The 14,041-nt window shown below is 38.5% G+C and overlaps 1 protein-coding gene across 1 annotated transcript in view; it reads left to right on the top strand.

Annotated features, from left to right (window-relative positions):
- The window catches only part of CCDC138 (coiled-coil domain containing 138), a 193,773-nt gene that overhangs the window by 139,183 nt on the left and 40,549 nt on the right, over window positions 1-14,041 (top strand). The gene's annotated exons all lie outside the window — the stretch shown is intronic.

Here is a 14,041-nt window from a genome sequence, read left to right as displayed (position 1 = left end):
TCTTTTATATTCAAATTTGTAATATTTTGTAGTCTGTGGGTTTTTTTCCTTTATTAAAAATTTTTTTAAAATTATAAAATATATTTTATTGATTATGCTGTTACAATTGTCCAAGTTTCCCCCTTTGCCCCTCTCTGCCAGTAGTCCCCTTCCCTCCAGCAGTCCCCGACATAGTTTATGTCCATAAGTCCTGCGTGTAAGTTCTTTGACTTCTCCCTTTCTTGTACTATTCTTAACATCCCCCTATTTTGTTCCTACCAATTATGCTTCTTATTCCCCTTCTCTCTCTTACCCCCCTCTCTCCCCCTTCCCCCTCCCAGCTGATAACTCTCCATATGATCTCCATATCTATGGTTCTGTTCCTTTTCTGGTTGTTTGCTTGATTTGTTTTTGTTTTTGTTTCTTGGATTCATTTGCTGATAGTTGTGAGTTTATTGTCATTTTAATGTTCATAGATTTGATCATCTTCTTTCTCTTAGATAAGTCCCTTTAACATTTTGTGTAATAATGGCTTGGTAATGATGTACTCCTTTAGCTTTACTTGTCTGTGAAGGACTTTATCTGCCCTTCCATTCTGAATAATAGCTTTGCTGGATAGAATAATCCAGGTTGTAGGTCCTTGCTTTTCATTACCTTGAATACTTCTTGCCAGTCTCTTCTTGCCTACAAAGTTTCTTTTGAGAAATCAGCTGATAGTCTTATGGAAACTTCTTTAGAGATAACTCTCTTCTTTTCTCTTGCTGCTTTTAAGATTCTCTTTTTCTTTAGCCTTTGGCATTTTATTTTATTTTTTTAAATTTTCTTTTTTATTGTTGTTCTATTACAGTTGTTAGGCTTTGGCATTTTAATTATGATGTGTCTTGGCATCATCCTCTTTGTTTCCAACTTGTTTGGGATTTTCTGTGCTCCCTGGACTTGTATGTCTATTTCCTTTGCCAAATAAGGGAATTTTTTTCTTTCATTATTTTTTCAAGTAAGTTTTCAATTTCTTGCTCTTTCTCTTCTCCTTCTGGCACCTCTGTGATTCGGATGTTGTTATGTTTAAAGTCCTGTTTTTTTGTTTGTTTGTTTGTTTTTGTATTCTTGTTTCTTCTTTCTGTTCTGGTTGAAAGTTTATTTCTTAATTTTGTTCCAAATCATTGACTTGAATTCCAGCTTCTTTCTCTTCACTGTTGGTTCCCTGTATATTTTCCTTTATTTTACTTTTTGTAAACTTCATTTCTTCCTTTATTTTGTTGCCATACTCAGTGAGTTCTCTGAGCATCCTTCTCACCAGTGTTTTGAACTCTGCATCTGATAGGTTGCCTATCTCCATTTTGGTTCTTTTTCTGGGGTTTTGTTCTGTTCTTTCTTTTGGGCCATATTTCTTTGCCTCCTCAATTTGGCAACCTCCCTGTGTTTGTTTCTGTGTATTAGGTAGAGCTGCTTTTTCTCCCTTAGTGGCATGGCCTGTGTAGCAAAGGTACCTGTAAATTGTTTAGGGTGGAGCCTTAGGTAATTTCCAGGGCAGGGCGACACGCCTCACTGCTTTATTAGCTCTGTTAGTGGTGGGGGGGGCTCAGAGACGAGACAATGAAGCTGCCTGGCTTCTGGTGATTTGCTTGGCACTCACCCCATTTCCAGTCACTTAACCTACTTCCCATATGTGATTGGTGCCCTTCCAGTTGCTACCCTGGGGTTTGTGTATGTTCTAAGACCATACAGGCCCCTTTTAAAAATATATATATATTTATTTGTTTGTTTGTTTATTTATTGTTAGAGAGAGGGGAAAGGAGAAAGAGAAGCGAGAGAAATAGCACTGTGTGGTTGCCTCTCACTAGCGCCCCCAACTGGGGACCTGACTTGCAACCTAGTTATGTGCCCTGACTGGGAATCGAACCAGCAACACTTGGCTTGCAGGCCGATGCTCAATCCACTGAGCCACAGCAGCCAGGGATTCATACGGGCTCTTTAAGCAGTGAAAATTCAGCAGTTTCTTCTGCCACCCCAACCCCCACTGGCTTTTATAATTAGAGGTAATAAAGGTTTATCTTCCGGTGTGGGAACCCTGGGCTGTGCAGGCTGGCCTGGGGCTGGCATCGCTGGTTCCCAGAGTATCCCTCCTGCTTTTTGTCCTCCACGTGTGAATATGGGACACTGCATTCCACCACCACCACTGTCATCCAAGCTACAGCTCCTCTCTGCCCCATCTCCATAACTCTGCCCCTCCGACCTATCAGGATGAAGTTGGCTTTTTTAAATCCTTGGTGGTCGGACTTTCATATAGGTCGATTTTCTGACAGTTCCAGTTGTTATTTGTCTTTAGGATCTGGTTGCAATTCTTTCTGTGGTTGCGCAAGGAGGCAAAGTGTGTCTTATCTATGCCTCCATCTTGACTGGAAGTCCCTTTTTTGGTTTTTATGTTGACATATAATTCCTTTGTTATTGGTGGTTCCTATCTTAGCCCAGGTGTGTAGAGGGATGCTGAACATAAATATTTTTATTGGCTTTGGTTGGCTTTAGTTGGCTTTGCTCTTTCAATCTCAAGTAACCCCTTGACTTGTAAAAGGCAGCCATTTTACTTCAATAATTCTTTTTCATTTGTAGTTTGTCGTATTTCCTATTCTTTTTCCTCTTAGCACTTCTAAAGTTAAAATGTTTATGCCTTCCAGAAAGTGGAAGCTAAAAATGGAAAGCCATAGCTCATTGTAGTAGTAAGCAATCTATTGTACTTGGTGTTGCTTGCCTGGGTGCACAACAAGGTTACGCTTCTAACTAGGTTCATTTGATGAATGGCTTCACATTTTCAATTCACTTTTATATATAATCTTGTCTTTCCTTTACAACATCTCTCTGAAGGAGGCCAGATAGAAAAACTGAGGTTAGAAAATTAGGTAACTGGTTCATGGATTCCACAGCTCTATAGACATAGAACTCTGACTTGAAACCAGGTCTCTGATTCAAAATGTAAAGTGCACTCTACCATATAGCACTGTGATTAGTTTTTCCAGAATTTTTTGGCCCCCAAATGTCATATTTTCACTGATCTGTTTTGTTAATATTTTTAGCCAAGATTTATACTTGGGGAACTAGCTACCTTGATAAGTAGTCTTGGATTTTTGAATCTCAATATACCGATTTAAGGTGTAGAGCAAAAAGTGAAAAATTAGTAAACTGAGACACAGATACCTAAGATTACTTGCTTAAGTGGGTAGATTTACAACTAGCTTCTCAGTTGTAAACAAAAATCCTACCAGATTCAAATATCTATTCATCAAAAACAAATCTGTCTGACAGAGATGAAATTTTTATGTAGCCAAAGGACAACTAAGTAAAATTTTATGAAATAGTGGGTCTACTTTGGTGAAATGACTGTGGCACTGTAATGTTCACATTTGGAGAAATAGTATTAGATTAGATAGTCAATAGATGTTGAGATCATTCACATTTATTTACCTTTGTTAAAGTTAAGCTGAAATCCAAGGTTATCATTTCTTGCTCAAATTGAGTAAGTGAAGCAAATTGTAATGTTGATTGCTAGAAAGCCATGTTGTTTGTAGCAATGGGAAACATTTGGAAGATCCAAAATGGGCAAATCTTTGATGATGTGTTTATTCATTTTCTTGATATATTTTCCATTTTTAACATAAATCCAGTAACTGGTGTTAGTGAGCCAACAAAATTTGTTGAAAGGGTAAGTCAGTGGTAGACTAATGCAGCAAATACTTCTCTCGTTAGTGGTTTTATGTTTTATTTTTTTCTATAATTGAGATGAGAAACTCATTTTACTATATTCATAATTTCCACTTGCCATTTTTTTTAACTTACAATAAAAAGTTGTTGGAAATGAAATCTTGATAGAATTGATTTGCAGATGGCTTATCTCACCCATCAAAAGTGCATTGGTGCCCAGCTGTGTGTGAGGTGCCACGTTTCAAGCATTGTATTTGCAGTGTTCTGCTGAGCAGTGGGGCTTCCTTTGATGCCCCTCTAGAGCTTCAGTGCCAGTAGCTGGAGGGAGTTGTCAGTGGGCTGATCTGTAACCCTGGACTACCCAAGTGGTTAACTAGGAAGTCAGTATAGACAGTGTTTAGAAACCTGTATAATAACTTAACAGTAATTTTATCTCTGTTAAATCTGATAATTTAAAACATTTGGACTTGAATTTATATGTTTGTTTAATTTCATTTTCTAATACTTTAATGGTATTGTAAAAAGATAAATTGAGACACATTAAGTTTTGAAAAGTTTATTTGAGCAAATGATTTAAATCTGGCAGCACCAAAACTGAAAATAGTTAGGGGTACTCTGCTGGTGGGGCCCAGGGCAGAGGTTTTTATAGAGAAGACATGGGAATAAAGCAAAAAATTAATTAGCTATAACTTAAGTATTTACCTTACTTAGGAATTTGGCTGTTATGATAGTTGTTTTGAGTGTCATTTTATCAGGCTCAAGAAAATCTAGTTGATGTTTATGATTAGTTTTTGAGTTTTGCTTTCTTAGGTTCAAGTGCATTGACTCTGGCTTAGGTTTTGTTTGTTTAGGTAGGCTATGCTAGGGAAGGCACTAGAGCTACCCCAGCCTAACAGCCTCCTTGTTGAAGTACTTTAACAGTATTTTGTAAAAGTGTGATGGATTCTTTGTACCGAATTGGAAATTTTAAAAGACTGGTCCTCCACACTAGTTTGAGAAACAGTGAGATACTCCATCTGTATGTGTGTTTTATGCTAAACTATGTTATAGTTACTGCCACTGCAATTGATTTTTCTTCTTTCCTTTTGCTTTTTCCCCAAATTCATCTTTTCAGATATGAGAAATTTCATAAGCTGCATAGGAATTGTTTTGTGAAGGCTGTTAAAATACATTTCTTTAAGTACAAGTTAAGATCTTGCACGTTGATTTACCTCAACATATTTATTATGAGCACAATATTTTTTAGATTGAGGGTTTCTGATTATATCTGGGGCATGAGTGTATATTATATGATAATTTACTAGTGTAACTTAGAAAATTACTTAGTGATTTTTTTTTTCCTGTCAGTGGTTGAAAGTTATTACTCACCTATTTGGATTTAGCTGTGTGAGAATTTGAGTGTAATTTTATTTCAAAGAATCTTTTTCTGATCAGACCTAGTTGATTTTTTTAAATTATATTTTATTGATTATGTTGTTACAGTTGTCCCAATTTTTCTCCCTTTACCTCTCTTCACCAACCCCTCTCCCCTATGCAATCCCCACACTGTTGTCCACGTCCATGGGTAATGCATATGTGTTCTTTAGCTACTCTATTTCCAATGCTGTATTTTACATCCCCATGACTATCCTGTAACTACCAATTTGTACTTAATCGCTTCACCTCAATCCTCCTCCCATCTGGCAACCATCAAAGTGGTCTCTGTATCTGTGATTCTGTTTCTATTCTGTTTGTTTATTTTTTTTAGATTCAGTTGTAGATAGATGTGTATTTATTGCCAACTTATTGTTCATATTTTTGACCACCTTCTTAAAAAAGACCCTTTAACATTTCATATAATGCTGGTTTGGTGGTGATGAACTCCTTTAGCATTCTCTTGTCTGGGAAACTTTTTCTGTCCTTCAATTCTAAATGTTAGCTTTGCTGGTCCTTGCTTTTCATCACTTAAGAATATTTCTTGTCAATCCTTTCTAGCCTGCAAAGTTTCTTTTGAGAAATCAGCTGATAGCCTTATGGGAGCTCCTTTGTAGGTAAATAACTGCTTTTCTCTTGCTGCTTTTAAGATTCTCTCTTCGTATTTTACCTTTGGCACTTTATGATGTGTCTTGGTGTGGGCCTTTGTGGTTCATCTTGTTTGACTGTCTCAGCTTCCTGGACTTGTATGTCTATTTCCTTCACCAAGTTAAAGAAGTTTTCTGTCATTAATTTTTTAAATAGGTTTCCAATTTCTTGCTTTCTTCTCTTCCTGGCACCCCCATGAATGAATGTTGATATGCCTGAGGTTGTCCCAGAGGCTCCTTACACTATCCTCATTTCTTGGATTCTTTTTTTTCTTCTTGCTGTTCTGATTGGGAGTTTTATTTTTCCTTTTTCTATTCCAAATCGCTGATTTGAGCTTTATCCACGCTGTTGTTGATTCCCTATGAAGTGTTCTTTATTTTAATTAGGGTATCCTTCATTTCTGACTGGTTCTTTTTTATGGTTTCCATGCCCTTTTTTATGCTTTTGAAGTTCTCACCAAGTTCACTGAACATCTTTATAACTAGTGTTTTGAACTGTGCATCTAGTAACTTGCTTGTGTCCATTTTGTTTAGTTCTTTTTCTGGAGTTTTGATCTGTTCTTTTGTTTGGGCCATGTTTCTTTGTCTCCTCATTTTGGCAGCCTCCCTGTGCTTTTTCTGTGTATTAAGTAGAGCTGCTATGTTTTACAGGCTTGGTAGAGTGGCTGAATGTAGTAGGTGTCCTATAGGGTCTAGTGGCACAGCCACCCCTACCATTCAAGCTGGGTACTCAGGGTGTGCCGACTGTGTGTGCTGTATACTCCCTCCTGTTGTAGTTGAGCCTTCATTGCTGCTGACACGTCCAGAGTCAGCCACTGCCTGTGTTCTGTCCGAGATCACACAGTGTAAGCTACGAAGTGACCTGCAGATCTCTGCTACTTGTGCTGGGCTTGGAGGTGCCCAGGTGAGGCCAAGCTGTGATTTAAGGCTGGCTGCTGCTATTGCTGGGCTTGGGGCAACTTAGAGTTATGGGGCTCGCTGAAGCCAGATGCTGCTTGTTTGAGATAATTTAGAAAAATCTGAAGCATTGGCCAAGATAAGCCATTTGTATGGAAAAGCCGCAGGATACAGCTTGGGTGGGCTTGAAGGTCGGGTGTGGCAGGGCTTCAGGGAATCACCAGGGTGGGGCAAACAGTGTGAGCCAGGTTCATGGAGTCTCATATATGGCATCTGTCTGCCAGCTTTGTGATTCTGTGGGGAGAGGGCTAAGAAGAGGAACAGTTGCCTCTACCAGCACTTCTTTCTGGAAGAAGGCTGTCCCCTAGCCCTCCCACTGATGCCAGACAATTCAGTTCCTCCCCATATGTCTGTGATGCCTTAAAATCTGCTATCCCCATTCTGGAGCTCAGAGGGAGTGAGGCCAAGTAAGTCTGTGTTCGTGCCCTTTAAGAGGAACTACCAGGGACTCCAGCTGTTTGTCTTCCACAGCCTCAACCCCTGCTGGTTTTTACAGCCAGAAGTTATGGCAACTTCTTTTTGTGGCATTGGCACCCTGGGCTGGAGGACCTGGTATGGGCCTGGGATCCTTTGCTCCTTAGATATTTGTCCTGACTTTTATCTGCTGCACATGGGTGTGGGACCAGCCTGTTCTGTGTCTCCCTCACTCCTACCAGTCTTGATATGTGTTCTTCCTTAATTCCATAGGTGTAGGACTTCCATTCAACTCAATTTCTGACAGTCTGAATAATGCTTGTTCTATAGTTTAGTTGTAATTTTGATGTGGTTGTGCAAGGAACTGAACCACGTTTCTCTGTGTTGCCTTCTTTATCAGACTATTGTCAGACTTAGTTAAAATAGAGGGGATTTAGATTTCTATTTGTATTGTTTAGTTTGTTCACTTTTGTGGTCTAGAAACTGCCTTGTCTAAGGCATGCTACTTTTTAACTCTTGGATGGCAATAGTGTATTTGAGTACCTTTTGCAGACCTGTTTTTGGTAAAGTTTACTTTTATTATAAAAATGATAGTAATTTGGAAAAGTACAAGTCAACAAAAAAAGGTCTTACTATTCTGTACATTTGCTTCCTGCAAATATTACTTTGTATCTTTTTTTTCTCTGAATACTTTTCATGATGTTAGGTTTTGGTTTTTTTTAACATTGGTAGATCCTACTAGTGTATATACAGTTGCATTAATTGTGTTTTTCTTATCTCTCTAAAATATCAAAATACCTTTATAAAGACTTGGAAATTTTTATGTAGTAAAATTCCTTGTGCTTTTTCTTTCTCTTTTGGTTTTTGAATATTATACTATGAGCTTTTGGGGTTTCCTTTTTTGTATCCTTTTCCATGGCCCTAATTTTTGTTGCTTTTCTTAACATTACATTGTATATACTTATTATGTACCATTATTTATTAGATAAGATACCCTTTATTAAGGCATTTATTTTTTTAAGTTGTTTTTCTATTACCGTTATCCCATTTTTCCCTCATTGCTCTCCCCTGCTACGCCCACCACTCCCCTCTCCCACAGTCAACCCCGTTTAATTGTCCATGTCCATGCCCATGGGTTATTTATACTAGTTCCTTGACTAGACCTTTCCCTTTTGTTCGCCTTTTCCCCTCCCCCTGCCCCTCTGGTCACTGGCCGTCTGCTCCTTGTTTCCGTACCTCTGGTTCTATTTTGCTCATTTGTTTGTGTTGTTCATTAGTTTCCTGTATGAGGTAACATCATATGATATTTGTCTTTTGCTGCCTGGCTTATTTCACTAAGCATAGTACTCTCTAGTTCCATCCATACTGTAGCAAAAGGTAGGCGTTCCTTCTTTATTTCTGCTGTGTAGTATTTCATTATGTAAATTACCACAGTTTTTTGATCCACTCATCCACTGCTGGGCACTTAGGCTGTTTCCAACACTTAGCTATTGTAAATAGCACTGCTGTGAACATAGGGGTGCATAAGTTCTTTTGAATTGGTGTTTCAGAATTCTGTGGGTATAATCTTAGCAGTGGAATCGCTCAATCAAAAGGCAGTTCCATTTTTAGTTTTATGAGGAAATTCCATACTGCTCCATAGTGGCTGTACTAGGCAGTGTTACCACTAAGAGTGCATTGGGGTTCCCTTTTCTCCACATCCTCGCCAGCACTTGTTTGTTGATTTGTTTTTGATGGCCATTCTGACCAGTGTGAGGTGGTATCTTTGTGGTTTTAATTTTCATCTTTCTGAGGGCTAGGGATGTTGAGCATTCTTTCATGTGCCTGTGGACCCTCCGTATGTCCTCCTTGGAGAAGTTTCTGTTCGGGTCCTTTGCACATTTTTTAATTGGGTTATCTGTCCTCTTGCTGTTGAGTTGTTTAAGTTCTCTATATATTTTGGAGATCAAAGCCTTGCCTGAGGTATCATTAGCAAATATGTTCTCCCATACTGTCGGTTCCCTTTTCATCTTGCCGATGTTTTCTTCAGCTGAGCAGAAACTTTAGTTTGATGTAGTCCCATTTGTTTATCCTTTCCTTTATTTCCCTTGCCCTAGGAGATATATTGGTGAAAATAATGCTACCTGGGTTATCTGAAATTTTCCTGCCTATGTTTTCCTCTAGGACTTTTATGGTGTCATGGCTTACATTTAAGTCTTTGGTCCACCTTGAGTTTATTCTGGTGTATGGTCTAAGTTAGTGGTCTAGTTTCTTTTTTTTTGCATGTCCCTGTATGGTTCTCCCAACACCATTTGTTTAAGAGGCTATTTTCAGTCCATTTTATGCTCCTTCTCCGATTGTCAAAGCTTAATTGACCATAGAGACCTGGGTTTATTTCTGGGCTCTCTATTCTGTTCCATTGATCAATATGTCTGTTCTTAAGCCAGTACCAGACTGTTTTGATTACAGTGACCTTGTAGTGTACTTTGGTATCAGGTGTTGTGATTCCTCATACTGTGTTCTTTCTCAAGACTACTGAGTCTATTCAGGGTCTTTTTTGGTTCCATATAAATTTTTGAATTATTTGTTCTAGGTCTGTGAAATACGTCATTGGTATTTTAATAGGGATTGTGTTGAATCTATAAATTGCTTTGGGTAGTATGGACATTTTAATGATGTTAATTCTTCCCATCCATAAACATGGTATATGCTTCCATTTATTTGTATCATCCTTAATTTCTTTCTTCAGTGTTACGTAGTTTTCTGAGTACAAGTCTTTTACCTCCTTGGATAAGTTTATTCCTAAGTACTTTTTCTTGTTGCTATAGTAAATGGGATTTTTTTCTAGTTTCTGTCTCTGATATTTTATTGTTGGTGTACAGAAATGCCTCCAATTTCTGAATATTGACTTCATACCCTCCTATGTTGCCAAATTCACTTATCAGTTTGAGTAGTTTTTTGTAGAGTCTATAGGATTTTCTATGTACACTATTATGTCATCTACAAATAATGACAATTTTACTTCCTCCTTTCCAATTTTGGTGCCTTTTATTTATTTTTCTTGTCTGATTGCTGTGGCTAGAACTTCCAAAACTATATTGAATAGAAGTGGAGAGAGTGGACATCCTTGTCTTGTTCCTGATCTTTGGGGGAAACCTTTCAGTTTTTGCCCATTGAATATGATGTTGGCTGCAAGTTTCTCATATTTATTATGATGAGGTATGCTCCCTCTATTCACACTTTGCTGAGTGTTTTCATCATAAATGGATGTTGTACTTTATCAAATGCTTTTTTCAGTATTGATGTGATCATGTGATTTTTGTCTTTCAACTTTATGTGGTGTATTACTTTTATTGACTAGCGAATATTAAGCCATCCTTGCATCCCTGGGGGGAATCTCACTTGATCATGGGGTATGATCTTTTTTATGTGTTGCTGGGTCTGGTTTTCCAATATTTTGTTTGGATTTTACTATCTGTGTTCATCATTGATTTGGCCTGTAGTTTTCTTTATTTGTAGTGTTTTGACCTGGTTTTGAAATTAGAATAATATTGGCTTCATAGGAAGAGTTTGAAAGTCTTCCCTCTTCTTGGATTTTTTGAAATAGTTTGAGAAGGAAAGGATTTAGTTCTTCCCTAAATGTTTGGTTAAATTCTCCTTTGAAGCCATCCAGTCCTGGGCTACTGTATGCAAGAAGTTTTTTGATTGCTGCTTCAATTTCACTAGTTGTTATCAGTCTATTTAGGTTTTCTCCTTCTTCTTGATTCAGTTTTGGAAGAATATATATTTCCAGAAATTGTCCATTTCACCCAGGTTGTCAACTTTCTTGTCACAGTTGTTTGTAGTAATTTATTACAATCTTTTGTATTTCCGTGGTATTGGTTGTGATTTCTCCTCTTTCATTTATGATTTTATTTATTTGGGTCCTCTCTTTTTTTCTTGATGAGTCTGGTTAAAGGCTTGTCAATTTTGTTTATCTTTTCAAAGAACCAGCTCCTGGTATTGATCTTTTGAATTGTTTGCTTAGTCTCTATGCCATTTAATTCTGCTCTGATCTTAATTATTTCCTTCCTTCTACTTGATCTGGGCTGTGTTTGTTGTTGTTCCTCTAGTTCCTGTAGCTATAGGTTTAGGTTGCTTATTTGAGATTCTTCTTTTTTTTTTTAGGTAGGCCTGTATTGCTATGAAATTCCCTCTCAGGACTATCCTCACTGTGTCCCATAGGTTTTGGACTGCTGCATTTCATTATCATTTGTTTCCAGAAACATTTTCATTTCTTCCTTGATCTCATTGTTAATCCATTCATTATTTAATAGCAAGTTATTCATTCTCCATGAATTTGAATCTTTTTGAGTTTTTTCCTAGAGGTTGCTTTCTAGTTTCAAGCCATTGTGATTTGAGAAGATTCTTAATATGATTTGAATTTTCTTGAATTTACTGAGGCTTGTTTTGTATCCTATCAAGTGGTCTATCTTTGAAAATATTCAATGTGCATTTGAAAAGAATGTATATTTTGCTTCTTCGGGGTGAAAGTTTCTGTATGTATCAATTAACTCCATTTGATCTAGAGTGATGTTCAATGACACAATATACTTGGTGTTTCTTTGCTTGGAAGGTCTGCCCATTGTTGACAATAGAGTGTTAAATTTCTCTACTATGAGTGTGTTGCTGTTGATATCCTTCTTGAAGTCCTCCAAGATTTTCCGTATATATTTAGGTGCTCCTACGTTGGGTGCATATATGTTTTCAAGGGTTATATCTCCTTGATGGATTGTTCCCTGAAATATTATGAAGTGTCCATCTTTGTCTTTTTTATGGCTGGTGTTGTGAAATCTGTTTTGTCTGATACAAGTATTGCTACTCCAGCTTTTTTTCATGTCCATTTGCTTAAAATATTTTTTTCCATCCCTTCGCCTTCAGGCTGTGTAGACCTCTTGTTCTGAGGTGGGTCTCTTGTAGACAGCATGTATGTGGGTCATGTTTTCTTATCCATTTTCCTACTCTATGCCCTTTTATTGGAGCCTTTATTTCACTTACATTTAAGGTTATTATTTCTAGATACTTTTTCAATGTGATTTTTCCCCTTTGTAGTTGTATTCTCTCTCTTTCTTAATCTTCTTACAGCAGTCCCTTTAGCATCACTTACAGCGCTGGTTTGGTGGAAATGTATTCTTTTAGCCTTCATTTATCTGGGAAACTCCTTATTTCACCTTTCATTTTGAATGAGAGCCTTGCTGAGTTGAGTGGTCTTGGTTGTAGGCCTTTGTTTTTCATTGCTTGAAATAGTTTTTGCCATTCCCTTCTGTCTTTAGTGTTTCCGTTGAGAAATTCGCTGATAGCCTTATCAGAGCTCCCTTGTATGCTATTTGCTCTTTCTTTGTTGCTGCCTTTAGGATTCTCTATGTTTGAATGTTGCCATTTTAATTATGATGTGTCTTGGAATGGGTCTGTTTGGGTTCATCATCATTGGGACCCTCTGTGCTTCTTGGACTTGCGTGACTTTTTCTCTCCTCAAGTCAGGGAAGTTTTGTGTCATCACTTTTTCAAACAATGTTTTCTATTCCTTGCTCCCCCTGTTCTTCTTGTGGTATCCCTATGATAAGGATATTATTACTTTTCGTATTGGCCTGCAGCTCTCTTAAACCCTCTTCATTGTTTTTTAGTCCTTTTTCATTTTGTTGGACTGTCTGGGAATTTTTTTTCTATGTTGTCCTCCAGCTCACTGATCCAATCCTCTGCTTCATCTAGCCTGTTTTTGATTCCTTCTGCTGTGTTCTTCAGTTCAGAAATTGTGTTCTTCAGTTCCTCCTGGCTCTTATTGATAGTTTCTATGTCTTTTTTAATGCTGGTGCAGTTCACAGTAAGTTCCTTGTAGCTTCCCTGGAGTTCTTTGTAGTTTCCCTGGAGTTCATTGTAGTTTTCTCTGAGTTTGTGGACCTCATTTAGCTTCCTTATAACCATTCTTTTGCATTCCATATCTGATAATTTGCTTGCCTCTGTTTCATTATTTCTTTCTCTTCTCATTTTAGGTGACCCTTTTTGTTTCTTAGAAATGTCTGCTTTGATTACCTGCCTTTGTGGTGTGACCTTTTGTAATAGGAGACCTGTGGAATTCAATGGTGCAGTCTCTTGGATCTCCTGAGCTTGATGCTCTTGGGATGCTCTTTATGCAACTTATTTGAGCTGTCTGGTTGTATTTCGATTTTGGTGGTGGTTGTGTTGCTCTTTGGTATGATCTTCCCTTCAGCTAGCTACTTGAGAGTCACTCCGCCCACCACATCTTGTATTGCTTTGTGAATATGTGCTTTCTTCTCTTTTTGGATCTGTCCCTGGTCAAAGTTCCATGGGTTTCACATCTTCCTTTCTGGCTGGCTGGCTGTGAGGAGATCTCGCTGGATGCTGAGGCTGCTGTTTTCTGGCTCGTGGGTCCGCAGGCCTTTCCCCTTACCACAGCTTTCCCCTCTGAGCCTCACTAGATTGCGTCCCACCCACTGGTTCTGTGGTACCCTCTATTCCTCTTTGTTTTTGTGTAGCAGTGCTGCCAGAGGCAGATTTAATGGCAGGCATACTGGGCACATGCCCTGGGCCCCGACTTCTGAAGAGCCCCGCAAAACCCCAACTTTACACTTTTTTATAATGACACAAAGTTTGGTTTCATATGTGCAATTTTAATTACATACTAGTTGTGAACTGGCGGGGCCCTTTAGAAGTCGGGACCCAGGGCGTGCGCCCAGTGCGCCTGCCATTAAATCCACCTCTGAGTGCTGCTGTGCCGGTGAGCTGGCATGCGCACCCAGATTCCTTGCCAAGTCTCAGGTCTTGTTTCAGCAGTTCTTCAAAAAAAAGTCTCTACGTGGCTCCCAAACTGCAGCCCCAGCCTGCGTACATGTTAGCAGAGCCACTGTGCCTGTGCACAGGCCTGCAACCCCAGGAGTCCCACCAAGTCTCAGTCCCACCTC

The sequence above is a fragment of the Furipterus horrens genome, unplaced genomic scaffold (genome assembly GCF_987537825.1).
Source record: "Furipterus horrens unplaced genomic scaffold, mFurHor1.1.pri manual_scaffold_3, whole genome shotgun sequence".
Taxonomy (NCBI): domain Eukaryota; kingdom Metazoa; phylum Chordata; class Mammalia; order Chiroptera; family Furipteridae; genus Furipterus; species Furipterus horrens.
Note: the sequence above shows the minus strand (reverse complement) of the source record. Positions and strands in the feature narration are given on the sequence as shown.